The 22,015-nt window shown below is 43.8% G+C and overlaps 1 protein-coding gene and 1 long non-coding RNA gene across 2 annotated transcripts in view; one reads left to right on the forward strand and one right to left on the reverse strand.

The window, feature by feature from the left end:
- Positions 1-22,015, reverse strand: part of LOC310849327 — a 344,819-nt gene that overhangs the window by 48,695 nt on the left and 274,109 nt on the right. The window lies entirely within an intron of this gene.
- Positions 17,504-22,015, forward strand: part of FAM135B (family with sequence similarity 135 member B) — a 164,205-nt gene continuing 159,693 nt past the window's right edge. Inside the window, exon 1 of the mRNA XM_083748984.1 lies at positions 17,504-17,792. The gene's annotated coding sequence lies outside the window, so the exon portion shown is untranslated. The remainder of the gene's footprint in view (positions 17,793-22,015) is intronic.

A 22,015-nucleotide genomic window follows, 5' to 3' on the forward strand; every position in this document is an offset into this window, starting at 1 on the left:
AGCGCTGAGGGCCTTCTGGTGGTTCCCTCATTGTGAGAAGTGAGGTTACAGGGAACCAGACAGAGGGCCTTCTCAGTAGTGGCGCCCACCCTGTGGAACACCCTCCCTTCAGATGTGAAGGAAATAAGCAGCTATCCTATCTTTAAAAGACATCTGAATGCAGCCCTATTCAGGGAAGTTTTTAATATTTAATGCTGTACTGTTTTTAACACTTGATTGGGATCTGCCCAGAGTGGCTGGGGAAACTCAGCCAGATGGGCGGGGTATTATTATTATTAGCCCAAGGGTGGCCATTGTGTTCCTTTCAGATGTCAATGGACAGCAATTCCCACCATAACTGGTCTTTCACCATTCTAGCGGGGGCTGATGAAAATTGTTCTCCAAAAGCAGCTGGAGGAAACTATGTTGTCCACCCTTGTGTTCACCTCTCCCTCTCTTAACCCATTGTTCTTGTCTTTATTATGCATTTTGTCGGGGTTTTTTTATTGTATTTTTATGCTGTGAACCAGCCTGATATCTACAGATGAAGAAATTTCTTAAATGTCACATACTGGCTGGACTCAAAGGCATAGCTGGAGGAACCTGCTGGGGAACCACCAAGGGAAGAAGTCTCAGAGCCCAGGGAGTGATGGTGGGACAGCAATGCGTGGTCACAGGGAGAAGAGGGAGAAGCCTGGGAAGAGGAGGTGTTGGAAGCTGAAGGGGTTAAAGGGCTTAGTGAGTTGGGAGAGTCTATGGCAAAGAGGAGTCCAAAATCAGAGGCAGAATCTGAAACAGATGAGTGGGATGAGGAAAGCCAAGAGGCAGAGATGAGTCAGGCTGGTGAAGAGTTATGAGTGTCTCCCCTCCTGCTGCAATAGGCTCCTCTCCCTCCTTGTCCCCCAGAACCAGGAGAGGTATGAAACAGGAGGAGCAAAGGCAGGTGGCATGCAGACACAGTCTCTGATTGCTTGGAAGAAGACCAGGAGAAGAAAAGATATAGGCAGCTGTAGGGAGGTGGGGATTTTAGTCTGGTTCATAGAGTAAGACCTGTAGGGCTTGAGCAGCTGTGCTCACTAGGCCTGAAACTCAGCCAAGCTTGTGAAGATCATATGTTGGCTCCAGCTTTGAACTGTGTGATTGACTGGCTTACTCTGTGACTAATAATAATAATAATAATAATAATAATAATAATAATAATAATAGGTAAAGGTAAAGGACCCCTGGATGGTTAAGTCCAGTTAAGGGTGACTATGGGGTTGTGGCACTCGTCTCACTTTCAGGCCGAAGGAGCCGACGTTTGTCCACAGACAGCTTTCTGGGTCATGTGGCCAGCAGGAGTCAACCACTTCTGGCGCAACGGAATACCATGACGAAAGCCAGAGCGCACAGAAACACCATTTACCTTCCTGCCACAGCAGTACCTATTTGTCTACTTGCACTGGCATGCTTTTGAACAGCTAGGTTGGCAGGAGCTGGGACAGAGCAATGGGAGCTCAGCCCCTCACATGGATTCGAACCGCCGACCTTCTGATTGGCAAGCCCCAAAGGCTCAGTGGTCTAGACCACAGTGCCACCTGCATCTCAGATAATAAAAATAAAAATAACCCATGCACACATCCTGAAAAAAGCCCCATTGATTGCAATTTGTTGAACAGATACCTTTCATTCATTCTGCATGAGCCCACAAGTACCCAGGGAAGTGCCTTCTTTTCCTTTATGATGCCAGCTAAGTATGTAAACAGAGATCTGTTGCATCATACCCAGGGCTCATTTTGGCCTGTCTTGAAAAGCAGATGCTTCCGTAAATCACAGAAGCAGGAAATGAAGACAAACATACGTTTGAAAGCCTCAGGAGTCAATGCCATTTCATACAACAGCCAACATATATCATGATGTTCTCACCTTTGTGTCTAATTTATAACCAGACTCGCAGTCCTAAGAGACTTCCGGGAGCTGGCATTCCTCAAATGAAGCATCACTCCAAAAGTCAAGTCAGGTATCCCATACTTGTGCATCTGATTATTCCTGCCTAAGTGTAGAAAACCTTATATTTGAGAGTACCCAAATTCATCTTGTTGACATGGCCCACTTTTCCAATCTGTAACAGTCATTTTGAATCCTGATTCTATATCCTGAGATATTACATACCCCTCCCAGTTTGGTGTCATCGGAAAATTATTATTATTATTTATTTCATTTCTATACTTCTTTACATTTTTCAGGGGGACACACACCTCAAAACGGTTTACAACCTACCTTAAAACATCAAATAAAAGAATCCAGAATAAAACATTACTAAAGAATGTATATATACTATAATGTGATATATAATGTATACATTTAAAGCAACATAGTTAACAGGAAACTAAAATATTAACTAAAATATTTCAAAATAAAGCATTACTAAAGGAGGTCAAATATAAAACAGCATAATTAGCAAGAGAATATACCCTCCAACATTTCTCTGATGAAAATAAGGTCATCCCATTCCATAATGAAAATTTATGCCCCATACATCTTATGGGGTTGCCCCAGCCACTCTGAGCAGCTTCCAACATATATAAAAACACAATAAAACATTAAACATTAAAAAAACACACTTGCCTTCAGACAGCTCAGGGGTCAGATAACTCCATACCCTCCAAAACTTTTCCATTGGAAATAGGGACATCCTAAGGAAAAGTCAGACATTATGGAATCAAATCAGAAACTGGGACAGCTTCTCTAAATCAGGGACACTTGGAGGTTCTGAGAGAATAATATATTATCATAAGCATAGAAAAGATGCTGAACAACACTGGGCCCAGGACGTAACCCTACAGCATCCCACTTTCCACTTTTTCCCCAGGAGGGCAAAGGAACCCTTGGCGAGCATTCTGGTTTGTTTAGTAAAAGCGCTACAAATCCACATAACAGTAGCATTCTCTAGCCTACATTTGGCCAGCTTCTCTGCCAAAATATCATGGGGGACTTTGTCAAAAGCTTCACTGAATTCAAGTTACAGCCACAGTTCCTGCTTTCCGCTCAAATACAGCGTCTTTTCCTAGCCCTAAGGCAAAGAGCAATTCGCACGGGTCCCCAAGATGTTTCCACCAGCACTGATGCATGTTAACCCAGTGCCCTGAAGCAACAGCTCACGGTGGGTGCCTCCGAAATGCCATCTGAGTTACATACCATGCAAAGCGACAACGCTTGGACCCTTGTTACACTGTAGAGATCTTTCGCTTTATTAGTCCAGCTGTTATCCTCCCTACCTCCCCTTTTGGCACCGAGTGTGTTGCTGTGGTTATTTCTCGACCCCTGACACCGTAACATTTGACTGGGTCAAGTGTGCCAGTTCTGCAGCTCGCTCCGACTGCAGTGCTCGTCTGTTGACAGCTAGCAAAATGCTAGCAAGTCTTTGGAGCTTTTAAAAAGGAAATGGAAATGTTTGATTCTGCTGATGAAGCAGAACAACAACGCTCCTGGCTTTGCGAGAGGGAAGGCTGTTTTTCTTTTTCTTTTTTAAGTCAGTCCTTGAAACATGTGAGGCTCAGAGAACTTTAGGCTGTAGTAATAGAACCTCAGGCATCTTCAGATTGTTGCTATTTGCAGGTGGAATTCTTTTTTGTTGTTTAAATTAACAATAACAATTTTATTTAACAAGGAGGTTTGAGACACGAGTGGATAAAACTTAGGATACTCATTTCACTTCAAGGTTTTCTCAGTTGTTTCACACTTAATACTTTGCTTCTTAACTTAATGCTTTGGTTCTTAACAAGGTGGTACTTTCTGTCAGTGACACACCCCTTAGACAATCCTACTCTTGCGGTACTCCAAGTAATGTACCCAAGGTTTCACTGCTTCTCTTATTAGAAGAATTTCTTGTGGGAATGTTCAGGGATGCAGGAGAGGATATATTGTCTGATTATATCCTTATCCAACTTGTGTTAACAAGTTCCACAATTTCAGCAGAGTAACATTCCCCTTATTTTAAACTTTGCAACGGATGCGTTTGCTCAGGCTCGCTAAAGCCTCTATAATAACTGTTCTGGTATTTCCCCCTTATTCCCTCATAAAATATATGAGACGACACAGTCTTTTAAAAAAGTATAAAAAGAGTTTACTCACATTCTGTTCACAGTCAGATCCCAGAAGGCAGACTTAGCTTAATGAAGTAACATACACTTGGAATCTATCTCATAAGAAGACAGTCCCTTTGTCCTCTCTTGGCTGGAAGCCAGGAGGGCATCTTTGGCTTAGTAGATGTTTCTTCAATGCATGTGGTGAAAGAGAGAGAGATGGCTGCCCTGCCCTGTGCTTTTGTCATTACCTGCACAGGTGAGGCCACGCCCACCTCCAGTCACATGCAGAGGAAGTCTGTCCCAACCCAGAAGGAAACAGGAAGTTTACCTGCTGGCTGGACAAACATTCCTCCCCATGTGCAAACATGTTCACTCTAGCAATGTTGTACTTGACTGCTCTTGTGTTTCACATCCTACATCTCTCCCCTCCTGACTGGAATGAGACCTAAGTAGACTATCTCTTTACAGCTTCTACTTCTCCTGTCTCAGCCTCAGCCTCCCAGTTAATTCCTGGCCTAATTACTCTTACACACTGTCCTTCACACCAAGCTCAGAGACTCCTTGTGATATTTGTTGGAATTCTAGCCCTAGCAGAGGTATGTGCCTATCTGTTCAGGCACCGGCTGAATTCCTTTGACCTCCCTCCGGCGACTCCCGGCAGGAACAACACGAGGTCCGTTCCGGTGATTTTCCTCAGGCTGTGAGAAAAACACACCAACTGCTTCTCCTCCTCCCTGCTCCCTGCATATCCCCAGGGAGGGGAATCAGACACAGACAGAAATGTAACTACATGCTTTTATTCCTGTCTTTAGCAGCCATACAGTAAAAGATGTCTGCTCTCTTCAACAAACAGAGAGAAACTCCAAAATCCACCCACGTACATCCTGTACAGGTCATATGACACACACTGAGCTCACATCCTGTGCTCAATAAGGAGAATGGACTGCCCCTTTGTTTCCATGGCAACAGTCACATACTTCCTGTTTGGCTTTCCAGCCACAAGCAGCAGACTGAGCTGCTAGAGCCTTTGCTTGCTGCAGCATTGCTGCTTTAGAATAACAGAGTGGATGTTTCTACTCAGAACCAACTCTCACTCCCTATCTTCTTACCTATCCTCCCAACATCAACCCCAACCCACTCCAAAACCTTCTCCCAACACTCCCTCCAAAACTCCAAATTTGCAGGTGGAATTCAATCACATACTGGCAAATCCATGTTGCACTTTTATAGTTGATTGCGCAACAAGCCCTCTTCCTCTAATTCAGGCTTTTTGTGATCAGGTAAATAATGGGGAAATGCAGGATGACACTTGCTTGGATGCTACATCATCCAACCTGCTTGCCAACAAGTCAAAACAAATGCTAACTAAATAGCCAACGTTGTCTACTCTCCCTGAAAACAAATCAGGATGAATCCTCAACAAACAGGTTGTATGGAAGTGCAGATAGATTCCAAATCACCAGAAGTAATAACTGCACAAGATTCTGCACTGGGCGGCCCTCATTCAGAGTCCTGTTGTGAATGCCATGTATCAACAAACCACAGTTTTATTCTAAGATAACTAGTATGGGTCTAAGCTAACTAGTGAGGGACGTGGGTGGCGCTGTGGGTTAAACCACAGAGCCTAGGGCTTGCCGATCAGAAGGTTGGGCAGTTCGAATCCCCGCGACGGGGTGAGCTCCCGTTGCTCGGTCCCTGCTCCTGCCAACCTAGCAGTTCGAAAGCACGTCAAAGTGCAAGTAGATAAATAGGTACCGCTCTGGCGGGAAGGTAAACAGCGTTTCCGTGCGCTGCTCTGGTTCGCCAGAAGCGGATTAGTCATGCTGGCCACATGACTCAGAAGCTGTACACCAGCTCCCTCAGCCAATAAAGCAAGATGAGCGCACAACCCCAGAGTCAGCCACGACTGGACCTAATGGTCAGAGGTCCCTTTACCTTTACTTTAACTAGTGTGGAGTGGTTGAGGGAAGGGGCAAAAAACTTCAGCAATCACACAGAAGTTTTTTTTCTGTCCAGTTTTGCCCACTGGTGCAGACGGCAACTGTGGAACAGAAATAAATATGGCGGCTGGAAAAAATGGGTGTGTGCAGACTCTTATGTGCTAATCACCTACACAGGCAATTCAGATCTGAACAACCCATTTGTGACATACTGTCCCAGTCTGAATGCAGGCAAAGAGGAAGATTGGCCCTGGATTACCAGGTGAGCTTTATGGTTGTGAGTTGGAATTTGAACCCTGGTCTCCCTGTTCCTGGTTTGATGGTTTGCATGTGACTACAGGTATATGTATGGTTTGGTGGTTAATAAAGAAATGTGCAGACTTACTCTATTATTATCAATTTCAAACAGCAGTGATTAAAGTTTCATTTTTAAATTTTTGTTTAGTCTCTTTCCCCCGCTCCCTTTTCCACTTCAAAACTTATTTGTGTTCATTAAGGCTTCTGTCACTTTGCAAAAGTCCCCTGTGGCATAATTTCTATTTTGATGTTCCAATTCTCACCTTTCAGGGTATATATATATATATATATATATATATATATATATATGCTGGTGTCAAAGCCTCAAGCAGAGACATTTGTTTCCGTTAATTATCTTTCCCCGTTGGGCTTTTGCCTTGCCGCATGATGAAAATATATTTCCTCTTTTCTTGGTTCATTCCAAAGGCAATTTCAAATTCCCTTTTCCCCTCCTGCCCCTCACACTTTTAACCACATAGACAAAGTCTGAGTGATGGTTGTCCTGGCTAACTATACAGACCCATTGGCAGAGTGAACATATGTCCCCATACGTTGTTGAACAACAACAGGTGTGGAGAACTGGATCTAGTCAGCAGGCCATATCTTTATCTCCCTTACCTCTGATAGGCCAAATGTGACAGGTGGGTGGAACAGCCGACTTGTCAATCATCTCAATTCACAATGGCAAAACACCTACACACCCACCTACCCAGTGAATAAAACATTGATCTGAAATTTAAGATTATTCAAGATTATTCAAGATCTGAAAATTCCTAGATGTGCGAAGTTTGATTCCAAGTGCAAATTACAAAATTGTACAGTGGGAAGGGACCCAAAGGGTCATTCAGTCTAATGCCCCTCCAATGCAGGAAGAACTTACAATATTAAACCAGAGACTTTCCACGATCAAAATGTGCTACATTTGAAGGTCTTTGATAATAGACTTCATTTCTGTTTCCTGCTGGTCTTCAGAACCATGATTTTTGTTCTTAGGGTGGCCTAATATATTACCCAGTGGCACATCTTTCTTTCAGAAGAGTCCAGGATTTATGGTTGCTATTTTGAGTAGAACATTCACTCACTTCATGCTAGACATTTAGGATTAATGTTTTGCACACTCTGAATTACAAAATGAAAGTAACCCTACTCTAACTAAATGTGAAATGCAAAAATAATTCTGTAACATTAAAGTAAAGGAATTTTCCATAACTTCTACTGGTTTGAAATCATGTATTTTCTTTTGTTGTCCATGAGGAGTATTAAGATGATATTCAAAGCACTAAATTTCACACTAATCCCTGAAATTCTGCTCAGACCGCCTTCCTGAAGTCTCTCCAGACACTCCCTGCATGCAGTCAAATTTCCTTGTGCATTCATGAGGCTAAAGGCCTGTCTGACTTAAAAACAAATGAAATATGAAACACTCAGGATGCCAAATTCTTTGCAAGATCTCCTGTTCAACACTTTTGTGCTGCAATCATGGGCGGGCATAATAGATATCTGCATGTATATCTTTTAATCGCCAACTCAGTCAAGGTTTTACATTCCTCCAAATTGCCTGTGTCTGCATGTATGAATTGCCCAGCTCTCATTATGACTGCTTGCCTCTATAATTAATATTTCCATCAGTTATATTTCTCATGAAGTGCAACATCAAGTTTATAATTGTGAAGCAAAGCAGAGCTTGACTGACCTCCAGGCATATGGCTGCATCAAAGCGTGGCTTTTAATTGAGTTCCATGCAGACGTATGGCCAGGGATAAGACTTGATCTTAAAGGCTTGTTAATGTCATCCTTACCTCTTGTTGGTTTTGCCTGGAAGTTAAGTGCATTCTCATTGATCCTGCTCATTATTGACTGCCTGTACATAAATGCTTCTGAATGAAAGTTCAAATCAACATAGAAAACACAGTTCACTTAACAAGCCCTATTGGCAATTGGGGGTGAACTTTCAGCGGGAAGCATATGCATCCTTTCTGGTTAGAACTGAAAGGCAGAATGCCACCCACTGTTGTATAATTAAAGGTCTTTTACCTCTGGTTCCCCCTCCTTTAGATGGGGATCCTGTGGCCAGCAATTTGTATTTTTCTGCTTTTGTATAGCACCTAATGCATTATACGGAAGTGATGCTCATGGTGATGAAGGCTTAGTAAAAGATAGAAGAAGAAGAAGAGGAGGAGAAGGAGGAGTTTGGATTTGATAACCCGCTTTATCACTACCCTAAGGAGTCTCAAAGCAGCTAACATTCTCCTTTCCCTTCCTCCCCCACAACAAACACTCTGTGAGGTGAGTGGGGCTGAGAGACTTCAAAGAAGTGTGACTAGCCCAAGGTCACCCAGCAGTTGCATGTGGAGAAGTGGGGAAGCGAACCCGGTTCACCAGATTACGAGTCTACCACTCTTAACCACTACACCACACTGGCTCATATAGTGAAGTCTTCCTCAACCTGATGCCCTCCAGGTGTTAAGAACGTAAGAAGAACCTGCTGGTTCAGGTCAATGGTTCACCTAATCCAGCATTCTCTTCTCACAGTGGCCAAACTGATATGTGAGGGAAACTTGCAAGCAGGACTTTCTGACAGTAAGCATAGAACAGTAGAACAGACTCCCTTGGAAGGTTGTGGACTCTCCTTCCTTAGACGTTTTTAAGCAGAGTGTGGTGATTACACAGGGTCCCCGGACATTTAACGGTCTATTGATCCCTGTGCCACCACTGTGCTTGCTTCTCCGCTGCCACCAACCCTTTACTCTCAGGTAAAACTCTGAGTCCAGATAGTTGTTAAAAGTGAACCAAATAAACAAACTTATTTTACAAACATTAACAAGTTTATGGTTTGACAGATAATATTCCTGACAGTATCTTAACTTTAGTTTCTTTACTGGCTTATACCTTCCTAATACCTTCTGACTGATTATCTCAACTGTTTGACTCCTCTTAACAAATTTTCTCACTCTCTCACATCAGACTAGCCCAAACCACAGACTTATCTCCTCCCTCTCTCTCTCTCTCTCTCTCTCTCTCTCTCTCTCTCTCTCTTCTAACTCCAGACTGTCTTTTCAACAACTCTAACTCTAACTCCAAACTCCTCCCCTTGGGTTCCCATTGGTGAGTCATTTTACAATTAGTTAACCCTTTCCTTATGAACCCAGTATGATGTCACACACCTAGGAGGGCAAACTCCACACAGAGGTAGGGTGGCCATTTGTCATGGATGCCTTAGTTGAGATTCCTGCATTGCAGTGGGTTGGATGACCTTTGGGGATGACTTTTTCCTCCGTCTGTAGTTTCAGCAAAACCTTGGTTTAACTTTAAAATGTCAGCCTTTTGGGCTCTAATTCAAAATCTCAGGTTAGTGTTACATGGCCCGAACCAGCAGCCAGCCTATTCTTATGTTCTTGATGTGAATAATTTGTGAAGCGGTTGAATTCTTTCAGTTAATCATGTGTTCTTTGAAGTACTTTCTCTTGTCTCTGCTGAATCTACCACTAATTAATTCCATTGAGTGACTCTATCCTAGTATTAGGCAAGTGGAAGAAAAAGTCATTGTCGTCCACATTCTCCATATTCTTTGTATTTTAACAAGCCTCTTATCATGTCTCTTCTTAATCATTTCTCTTCCGAATTACAAAGCCCTGTACTGCACATTCTGCAAAGTTATCATGTGCAGACATGTTTCTAACGCTCTCCACAACACTTGAGTTTCCCTTAGAGGTTTCTCTCCCATTTCACTCATTTTCAGGTCAGTTCACAGCACAGTGAAGATTGTTGTCCTTGTATTCCTGCAAGCCCTTCACTTGTGTTCTATGTTGTTCACTTAATTTTTAATACCAAACATGAATGTCCATGGTAGACTGTCAGTTTCCATTGCCTTCTTTATTATTTTACAGCCACTACATTAAATAAACTTGTGTTTCAGTGCAAACCTGACGGGGAATGTGCATTGTCATATATCCTTCTTGCTTTCGTTATTTAGTTAAAGAAGGAGTAGCCAACACGGTGACCTCCAGATATTTTTGGACCACAGCTCCCAACATCCTTGAGCAATGGTCATCCTGAATGATGCTAATGAGAAGTGTAATTCATAACATTTGCAGGACATCATATCAGATGGTTGTTGTTGTTGTTGTTTAGTCGTTTAGTCGTGTCCGACTCTTCGTGACCCCATGGACCAGAGCAAGCCAGGCATTCCTGTCTTCCACTGACTCCCGCAGTTTGGTCAGACTCATGTTTGTGGCTTCGAGAACACTGTCCAACCAAAGCGTCCTTTGTCGTCCCCTTCTCCTTGTGCCCTCAATCTTTCCCAACATCAGGGTCTTTTCCAGGGAGTCTTCTCTTCTCATGAGGTGGCCAAAGTATTGGAGCCTCAGCTTCAGGATCTGTCCTTCCAGTGAGCACTCAGGGCTGATTTCCTTAAGAATGGATGCGTTTGATCTTCTTGCAGTCCATGGGACTCTCAAGAGTCTCCTCCAGCACCATAATTCAAAAGCATCAATTCTTTGACGATCAGCCTTCTTTATGGTCCAGCTCTCACTTCCATACATCACTACTGGTGATGGTACATCACTATCTAGTTTCAGATGGTACATGGGTAAAAAAAAAAAAAGGTAAAGGACTCCTGACAGTTAAGTCTAGTTGTGGACAACTCTGGGGTTGCGGCGCTCATCTGCTTTACAGGCCGAGGGAGCCAACGTTTGTCCACAGACAGTTTTTCCAGGTCATGTGGCCAGCATGACTTAAGCCGCTTCTGGTGCAATGAACACCAAAACCAGAGCAGTGCATGGAAATGCCATTTACCTTCCCGATGAAGTGGTACCTATTTATCTACTTGTACTTTTTTTTGGGGGGGGGTGATTTCGAACTGCTAGGTTGGAAGGAACTGGGACTGAGCAATGGGAGCTCACCCCGTCACGGGGATTCAAATCGCCAACCTTCTGATCAGACCACAGTGCCACCCGTGTCCCAGTACATGGGTAGACAAGTCTAAAAAGCCCAGGGCACAATTTTTCACAGCCCTCTAGCAGCTATAGTGGCTCATTTACAAGGAGTAATGTGTTAAGTGTAAACTCGCAATTCTGACCAAAGTTAAGTCTCAATTCTGACCAAACTAAGCCCCCTAGAGCACAATAAACAACAGGTGCTGGGGACCAATGAGAGGGATGTCACCCTCATGCCCTGCTCATGTGATTCTCAGAAGCATCTGGTTTGCCATAGCTGGAAAAAAATACTTGACCAAGACAGTAGGAGAAGCCTTCCTTTCCTATCATGAGTTCTTATTCAGATGAGGCCAAGTATCTGCAATGACCCCACAAAGACTGCTCTAAAACACAGCTGCCAATGCTGGCAGGACAAAATCCTCATTGAGATTGAAAATATTGCTCTTGATGTAAACATAGCCCCATATTGCTAGCCAAGGGAGTAACTCAATTGAAATCGACCTTGAGTGTCTGCCAAGGCAATGCACAAGTCAGTTCACTGGGGCTGTCCACAAAGGCCGATGCTGACTAATGATTTATCCACCCCCCTCAAAAAAAAAAACCAAAAAAAAACCCACCACAGTGACTGAAAGAGTCTCCTCTCTGTCTGGCACAAATTTGGCTTTCGCAAGACCATATTTTGTACCTGTGATGCATTGGGTTCTTTAACAATGAGATCACATATTTCTTCAGAGCATTATCATATTGCAAATTGCAAATGGTTCAGACAATGCTCTCCCTCCCTTAATTTTTAACCTGTGCACAATGCAGGTGGTAGTGGTGGTGAGATTAACTCTACCGAGAGTAACTGTTGCACTTCTAATGCCCTTGGACATCCATAGATGAACATCATGTTTGAGCAACAACAACAACAATATATGCCATGCATCTGATTGGGTTGCCCCTGCCACTCTGGGTGGCTTCCAACAAATTAAACACAGTAAAACATCAAACATTAAAAACTTCCCTATACAGGACTCCTTTCAGGTGCCTTCTAAAAGTCAGATAGTTGTTTCTTTCCTTGACCGAGAAAGCTCTCTGCCTGGTTTCCTGTAGCTTCACATCTTACACTGAGAGAACCACCAGTAGACCCTCAGAGCTGGATCTCAGTGTCTACACTGAATGATGCAGGTGGAGACTCTCCTTCAGGTATTTAGGGCTTTAAAGGTCAACACCACCCCATTGAATTGTGCTTGGAAACATACTGGGAGCCAAAGCAGCCAAAGCAGGTCTTTCAAGACCAGTGCTCTATGGTCCTGGCAGCCACTCCCAGTCACTAGTCTAGCTGCCGCATTTTGGATTAGTTGTAGTCTCCAAGTCACTTTCAAAAATAGGCCCACATAGGGTGCATTGTCACTTAGACAGCATTGAAATCAATGGGGTGCAAGTCAGGGGGTTACCCAACTGTTTGCATTGAATTCCATGGGGATTCAGGTGCAACTAACTCAGGCTGAAATCGTATATACACTCACCTGGAAGGAAGTCCCACTGAACTTCACGGGATATGACTTTTGAATGACTGGAATGTAGCCCAATGTACAGAGGTCTAAGTCACATCTATGTCATCACCCATCTTAGTCTCTGGGAATTTTCACCAATTGGCATGTGGCTCCCAGAAGATTGCCCACAAGGAAATGCATCCATTGGATTGAGAAAGGTTCCCAACTCTTGGTATACCCAGACCACCGGTTCTGACACAGCCTGCATTAATCCTGACCTCAAGGTCCCCACAATTTAAAATAATATCTACAGAGCGGTGGAAATGCCAGCTCCTAAGTATTTGCATTAAAAAGCATTAAGCAAAAGAAAAAGGCAAAAGCCAGCATAAATGAAAACAGTGGAGCCAGCATAAGAAGTGCATAACTCAGTTAAAATCAAATACCATTAAATGTCTAGGCAAAGCAACGGTGACACATTTTACCTGGCTCCTAATAAATATCAATAAAGCTGGGCCTTCTTGCTCTTAATAGGAGCTGAAGTCACATGACCTTGAATGGCCAAGTGCAAATTGATCAGAACTCCTGCACCCTTGGAGCGTCTCCACCCCCATCGTTCAGCCCGGACACTGAGATCCAGCGCCGAGGGCCTTCTGGCGGTTCCCTCATTGCGAGAAGTGAGGCTACAGGGAACCAGACAGAGGGCCTTCTTGGTAGTGGCGCCCGCCCTGTGGAACGCCCTCCCATCAGATGTCAAAGAGATAAAGAATTACCTGACGTTCAGAAGACATCTTAAGGCAGCCCTGTTCAGGGAAGTTTTTAATATGTAATGCTGTACTGTTTTTAACACTGATTGGGAGCCGCCCAGAGTGGCTGGGGAAACTCAGCCAGATGGGCGGGGTATAAATAATAAATTATTATTATTATTATTATTATTATTATTATTATTATTATTAAGCAGGGGAGCTGACTTGGGCCCCAGGTTATGGGTGCCCAGTGTATATGATGTCATAACGTCACATGCACGTCCCCCCAGGCCTCAGAACCTGACTTCCAGTGGCACCTTGGAGATCTCGCGAGACCTTGGACGTGACTTCCAGTGCTTCTCGAGGCACCAGAAGTTGAGTTGGGGGCCCTGTGGTGTGGGTGCTGGGCACCCACAACATTTTTTGTGGGTTCTCAGGCACCCAGAGCCCCCTACCGTTAGCACCCTAGAAGTGAGAATTAGCTTAATGGTAGAGCATCAGCCTCGTATGCAGAAGATCCAAAGTTCAATACCCAGAATCTCCAGGAAGGACTGAGAAAATCCCATGTCTGAAGAGAGTCACTCCCAGTCCGCATAAATAATACTGAGCTAGATGAACCAATGGGTCTCATTCAGCATAAGGCAGCTTTCTATGTCCTCACCTTCAGTTGCTATAGCCTGCCACCCCTTGTATCAAGGGATGTAACCATCCCCGTTTCAAACTTCAAAAGATGGGTGCATTTCAGTTTGCACATTCTTTCTGAAAGTGCAAATTAGGAAGGTTTGCCTTTCACAAGAATTTGAGAAGAGTCTATTGCAGTGTTTTCCAAACTTGGGTCTCCAGCTGTTTTTGGACTACAGTTCCCATCATCCCTGACCACTGGTCCTGCTAGCTAGGGTTGATGGGATCTGTAGTTCAAAAAACAGCTGGAGACTCAAGCTTGGGAAACACTGCTCTACTGCCTCTAGCCAATGGCCCACCTAGTCCAGCATCCCGTTCTCACAGTGACCAATCATTATGGTAATATGACCTGAATCAAATTGATCCCCTATTCATATCCTAGACCAGGGAGGAAGCCAAACATTCCATACAACTAACTAACCAACCAGCCAGCCAGCCAGCCACCCATCCCTAAAAGAGCAGAATTTCACAAATAAATAAATAAATAAATAAATAAATAAATAAATAAATATTTTTTTTTTAAAAAAAATGTGGTCAGCAGATTGTGATGGGCACAGTTATCAAAACAGTTAAAGGTAAAGGTAAAGGTACCCCTGACCATTAGGTCCAGTCGTGACTGACTCTGGGGTTGTGGCACTGATCTCGCTTTATTGGCCAAGGTAGCCGGCGTACAGCTTCCAGGTCATGTGGCCAGCATGACCAAACCACTTTTGGCGAATCAGAGCAGCGCACGGAAACGGCGTTTACCTTCCCACTGGAAGTGTCTACTTGCACTTTGACATGCTTTTGAACTGTTAGGTTGGCAGGAGCAGGGACCGAGCAACGGGAACTCACCCCGTCACGGGGATTTGAACCGCCGACCTTCTGATCGGCAAGTCCTAGGCTCAGTGGTTTAACCCACAGCGCCACCCGTGTCTTCCAAAGTTACCACTTAATTTCCTTTGTATCCCCCCACAGGCCAACAAAGTGGAAGAGAGCAGTTCACCCAGATGGACATGTCCCTTGTATTCCATTTCAGGCTTTGCACAGTGGCTTGTCTTTCTGGGTGGGTGTATTTGTTTAAGTGATTGGTGGCTAAATTAAATTCTGTTTGCAGGGCGAAGTTATCCCTTTCATCAGCTCGACCTACACATGCTGTGCTGATGAGCTAGATAAGGTTGCCACTGTCTTCACTTCATTTATTAGAGAGATAGCACCAACAGGGTGTAAGGGGGGACAAGGAGAGAGAAAGAGGTCTACTTATGTTTTCTTCCAAGCTGTTTAGCCTATCTTACGCCGAAAGCTGTTGGGTCAACAATCGCAGGCCTTTCAAAATGTGAAACATTGCAAAATCCACACAGGGTTCTTTGTGCGGGGCTTTTGGGTGGGTAGTAGACAGGCAAATTACACATATCAAAGCAATTCCTTTGGAGAATTGAGACTGCCATAGCTTTTACACCTTCAGTCTACATGGAGGGCATCCAGATTAAGTTTACAGCATGGTCATCTGAAGAGAGACTTGTCTCCCACAGCAGTGCAGTCAACCTTCAGCCATCCTGCTCAAGATGGATCCCAGTCTTCCTTCTCCCTTCTTCCCACAACACCCTGCTAAAAACTCTCTTTTCCTGTCGTCTCACACCCACTTACCCTGGCAACCTTCCAGATCCCCAATCTCTGCACCTTTCTTCACGTCCTAAATAATCAGAATCCTACCATTTATTAATTTATAAGGTTTAGCCCACCACCCCAAAATCTATAACAATATTATCTAACAGACTTGGGAGGGTGCTTATCGGTTATCAGGATTATAGCACATAGGATGCAAAGGCTTAAACCTTCCGTTCACATGTGCAATCTCTGTCAAATCTGATGCCCTCCATTAGCAGAAGTTCTGGTCTTGACCTTCCAATTCCTTGTGTTGTTGTTGTTTAGTCGTTTAGTCGTGTCCGACTCTTTGTGACCCCATGGACCAGAGCATGCCAGGCACTCCTGTCTTCCACTGCCTCCTGCAGTTTGGTCAAACGCATGCTGGTAGCTTTGAGAACACTGTCCAACCATCTCATCCTCTGTCGTCCCCTTCTCCTTGTGCCCTCCATCTTTCCCAACATCAGGGTCTTTTCCAGGGAGTCTTCTCTTCTCATGAGGTGGCCAAAGTATTGGAGTCTCAGCTTCAGGATCTGTCCTTCCAGTGAGCACTCAGGGCTGATTTCCTTCAGAATGGATAGGTTTGATCTTCTTGCAGTCCATGGGACTCTCAAGAGTCTCCTCCAGCATCATAACTCAAAAGCATCAATTCTTCGGCGATCAGCCTTCTTTATGGTCTAGCTCTCACTTCCATACATCGCTTTGTTGCGTCTTCAGATACTTTGTTAAAGGTTCCCATTCATCCTTAATGTCACAGTTATCCTTGTCCCATAACTTATATGTCAATTTTGCCAGTTCTGCATAGTCCATCAATTTTTCTTGCCATGATTCTTTAGTTGGGGTTTCTTCAGTCTTCCATCCTTGTGTTTGTCATCTTGACATGTTTCTTTGCATGCCACCTCAGAGGCAGGTCCAGAGCGTGGCTACAAGAGAACAGGCTTACTCTGCCCAAAACAGACAGTGAAAGCATTTTTGGTTTTCCCAGGGATTTAGGCAGTTCAATGATACTGTATTATATTGTTAGATCTGTCTTAAAAGTATCTTTATTATTGTGTTCTTTACAGTCATACCTCAGGTTACAGACACTTCGGGTTTGTGCAATTTTGGGTTGCACACAGCGCCGAACCCGGAAGTACCGGAATGGGTTACTTCTGGGTTTCGGTGCTTGCACATGCAAGAAGAGTTAAATCGTGCTTTGCACCTGCGCAGAAGCACCGAATTGCGACCCGCACATGCGCAGACGTGGTGCTGCGGGTAGTGAATGTGCTTTATGCACGGATCACATTCGCAACCCGAGTGTCCACTATACTTGTAAATCGCTTTAGGACTTTGTTTTACCAATTTAATAAACTTAAACCTAACGCAAAGCATTCTGCATTCTGTTGAACTGATACAGACAGATATAAAATTATGCATTGTTTAGAACTTAACCAGGCAACACTATCAGCTGAATTTCAGTAAGGATGAAGAGAATCAAACACAGATAACTCCAAGCCACAGTTAATTATGCGCCTGTTAAAAAAATATTAATTGTTCAATTATATATGTATGAAAAGGTTGAGGAGTACAGACTGGCAATTACGGTGGATGGATGGATAGATGAATGGATATAAAGCTATCTATTGTTTAGTTTTTCAGCAAGTAATAACGTCAACGAGCAAACACAAATAACACAAGCTGTTAATTGCTTGGCACAGTTAGTTACTGTTGCTAGACCAGTTACACTTGCTTCCATAGCTCCTAGAGTCTGCGATTGCTGGCTTCTGTTGCTGACGTTCAGTCTTCCCCAGTGGAAGGGGATCGTTCTCCCCGCCTCTTCCTCCCTCCCTCTCTCTCCACACTCGACTCTGATTCTCCATTGCACCCACTCACCTTTCTGCTTAGCTGCTTGCCTCCATGCCTTGTCCTTGTCCATCGCTCCTGTCTCCTCTGCCTACTGTCCCCAGCTAAATCCCATCCCCACCCTCACATAATGGAACATCTCTCCCCTTTTGTAGGAAAAGGCTTTTACGTCAGGACAGAGAAAAACACAGCAGGGACCTCAGAAAAGGTAAGGCAAAAGAAAAGTTTATCCCCTTTGACTCTCCTCCCTTGAAAAAGTTGCAGCAATTTTTTTTGGCTCGATCAGAATTGAGTGGTACCTCGGGTTACATACACTTCAGGTTACATACACTTCAGGTTACAGACTCCACCAACCCAGAAATAGTACCTCGTGTTAAGAACTTTGCTTCAGGATGAGAACAGAAGTCGTGCTCCGGTGGCGCGGTGGCACCAGGAGGCCCCATTAGTTAAAGTGGTGCTTCAGGTTAAGAACAGTTTCAGGTTAACAACGGACCTCTGGAACGAATTAAGTACTTAACCCGAGGTACCACTGTAATTACTTTGCAGTGCCTCTGTGTTAAAGAAGCTTGGGGTTGTTGCTATTTTCCTCATCTGTCAAGGAAACAGTGGTGTGCTGGTTAAGAGTGTTGGACTAGGACCTGGGAGACCAGGGTTCAAATCCTCATGAGGATGACCTGGGGCCAACCTCTCAGCCTAACCTACCTCACAGGGTTGTTGTGAGTAAAAGGTATTGGGGAAAGGAACCATGCCCACCACCTAGAACTCCTTGGAAGAAAGATTGAATATAAATGATATAATAATAACCACAACAAATGTTGATGATACCTCATGATTACACCTTTTTAACTCAGAGAGTCCAAACAAGCTAGAATCCAGTATACAATTTAAAGCATGGGTAGGCAAACTAAGCGCCAGGGGCTGGATCCGGCCCAATCGCCTTCTAAATCCGGACCGCGGACGGTCCGGGAATCAGCGTGTTTTTACATGAGTAGAATGTGTCCTTTATTTAAAATGCATCTCTGGGTTATTTGTTGGGCATAGGAATTCATTCATTTTTATTTTTATTTTCAAAATATAGTCCGGCCCCCCACAAAGTCTGAGGGACAGTGGACTGGCCCCCTGCTGAAAAAGTTTGCTGGTTCCTGATTAAAGGCTAATGACCAAGGCTGCCAATAGGCTTTTCAGAGCCCAATCCATTGTATGTTTACCATTCCCTCTGCCCTACTCACAAATGAGGATATACATTTGCATAAATTTGTGTAATATGCAAATTCCCAACCTCTTTTTACAGCACTGGGGTGAGAAGAGAATCTGCAGCAGAAATTAACTATTCCCAGCTCTTGGAGAATCAAAGGAAACCTCTACTCATCCTTCCAGAGGAGCAATTATTATATAATTGCTAAATGGTACCATAATTTAGCAGCTAGGGAGAACTGTGGTCTCTGGAGACACCATTCCAACAACGTTTTTCTGTTGGCATTACATCCAGATCACATGTTTCATTCAAACAGGTTTCTCCTTTGCAGTATCTCTATCTCTCTGTCTTGTTTTCAGTTTATGCTACTTTTGAAAGAGATAAATTGTGATGGTGGTTTTTCAATCCCATGTCTGAACAATGATGCCAAGTTGTCTTGTATTATGCATATTCATTCTTTACCATTTCCTGAGGAAGAAATAAAAATACTATGCCTATACTCCCAGTTTGGGAGAAACTACATCCCTCATGCGGAAAGACCAGAAACTATGCCCCCCCCTTTGCCAGTTGGTGTTTGACACCTGCACATCTCTTAAGGATTATGTTTAAAGGATGTGCTATGAGGCTAGGTAGATAGATGACTATTATATGTGTGAAAATGAAAGATAACCTCCATATTCAGAGATGTTAGCTGCATTCGAACACTTTAACACTTTCCTGATATTTGCTTATTGGATAAATTTGGCATTTTATGTATATTTCATATGATGTAAAGGCCACTTCTAGAAACCTAGCAGAATCTAGTGAAAGTTTAGTGCTCATTTCTGCGTTTTTTTGCTTTGAGAAAAAATCCATTCACTACTCCATTAACCCAGAAAGTTATTGGATGCAGTATGCTGGCATACAGAGCTCTTGTGGTGTAGTGGTTAGAGTGCTGGACTAGAACCTGGGAGACCAGGGTTCAATGCATAGCTGTCAACTTTTCTCTTTTCTTGTGAGAAATCCTATTCGGAATAAGGGAATTTCCCTTAAAAAAAGGGAAATGTTGACAGCTATGGTTCAATGCCACACTCAGCCATGAAGCTCAATGTGTGATTTTGGGTCCTGAGCATATTCAATCTGCAGTGGGCTGCTTTTTTTTTTTTAATTAAGAGTTGTTTCTTTGCACTTTCACTCATTACAAAAATGATTTTGTGTGGCCAGGCGGCGACAGCCCCAGCCCCCAGGGATCATAAGGAAGGAATAAAGACTCTGACAACGTTATATGGAATTAAAATTAGGTCACAACTTTATTAAACTTCTGAATGTAGGAAGACCTTGGCTTAGGCCTTCGGTGTGTATCCCCCCCCAGCCCCCCAGCCGGGGGGGAACTGGGGCTCATCAGGGTAAATGGGATATGGGGGTGCTCTGCGAGACGTAAGTGTAGCAGGCAGCCCAGCCCATATGCCCACACGCAGGGTAGTTCACTGACAACCTTTCAGTGTATATATAATCCCTTTAAGAGGGGACCCTGGAATTGCCGCCGCAAGGGGGTGAGTCACCACTTCTCTCTCTCTCTCTCTCTCTCTCTCTCTCTCTCTCTCTCACACACACACACACACACACACACACACACAGAGGAAAGAAAAGACTAAAGGATTCCACCCAAGGCCATAACCATCAAAGTTGTGACAAATTCCTACGGGGAAGACAAAACTTGTCAAGGCAGGAAAATCTCTTCCCGGCCCTTCAACAGCAACCAGCCAAAGACCGCAGCAGCAAAACAGGAAGAAAAAGTTAACCTGTAAACAAGAAACATTAAACAAAGGGAGGGTGAATCTCCAGAGCTGACTGCCTGGCTATTATCAGCTCCACCCCCTATATATAAATGGGGCTGGCCCCACCTCCCAGCAAGAAACTTGATTACTGAGGCTGGGCATGGACCTCCAAAAATTAACACTGAGAGGCAAGCCAGCCCGTTTGCCAGTAAGTTCCCTGGGAACTGTAGCACCACGCGTGAACCCACAAAGGGCACCCACAATGTAATGTGTGAGTGCTCATTTTTGTACTTCTACAAACCTCAGGGTCCTTTTCATTTTATCAATACCCCCCATGCCACCATCATTTCTCAATAGTGCCCTGATAGGACCCTGAAATATACTTGGAGTCAAGAGTGGATTTCATGATCTTTATTCAGCTCATAGTGGTCAGGAGGAATGGAAGTTCCCCCAGAATGTCTGCTTTATATACATTATTTACACAATGGGCCCCACGTGATTGGCTAATTCTGGGATTCACCTGTAGGCCAATCGGGTTGCGGATTCACTTCCACCTGGAGCTGGATTGGGTGGCTCCTGTGGACCAATCAGACTGCATTCTGGACCCTATTGTTCTAGGACCAATCAGACTGCTGCATTCTGAATCCTATTGTTCTAGGACCAATCAGACTGCTGCATTTTGGATCCTATTCAACTCAGTACATACCAAATCACAACCTGTTGAACTGCAGTTATTGTTCCTTACTATGTGATGGGTATGTAGAACCAGGGGGGTGGGAAATTAGGGATGCAAATTGCTTTGCTTTGACTGCAAACTTCCATGGGTGGGAAGAACAATATAATTATACAGCACCAACTGGTACTTTTGCATTGTCAACTCTAAAAGCAGTTAAAAACCACCAGGGAAAACAAACCCTTAAACAAACAGCCCCATCTGTCTGCTGAGCCAATTTATATGTATATTTCCTACTGCTTGGCAAATAAATAATAATTTAGAAAAGGCAGAAGAGCATGTTTCCCTGTAGGACTATAAGTCAGAAGGCTAAAGAATGCTTTTAAGTGCCCACTGTAGTTACATAAAAGAATCAGCAATACAAACACACATACACCTCCCCCAACTAGGCTGCTGGTTCAGACCAAAGGCCTGTCTTGTGCAGCCTATGATCCAACCCTTAGCAGCCAAACAATTTATTCTGCAAAGCTCAGAAGATGGGTGATTCCATCAGTTTCGTTTTCTCATTTCCACTCCATCCGCTGCCCCCAGGCTTAAGCTCATCTTTAAAAAAGATGCTCACAAATATGCACAAGTTTTGAAATAATATTTCCGTAATATAATGCATTTTTATACGTTATTTTTATTAATGTGGGTTTTTTTTTGTACATGGCTGGTGAACTGCACTGCAAAATTAGGAGAAATGCAAACTTCTTTTTTAAATGTATTTTGTATTAAAGATCCCTCGGTTTACAAAGGTGTGTGCA

Source organism: Podarcis gaigeae, assembly GCF_964106915.1.
Source record: "Podarcis gaigeae genome assembly, chromosome: 7".
NCBI lineage: Eukaryota > Metazoa > Chordata > Lepidosauria > Squamata > Lacertidae > Podarcis > Podarcis gaigeae.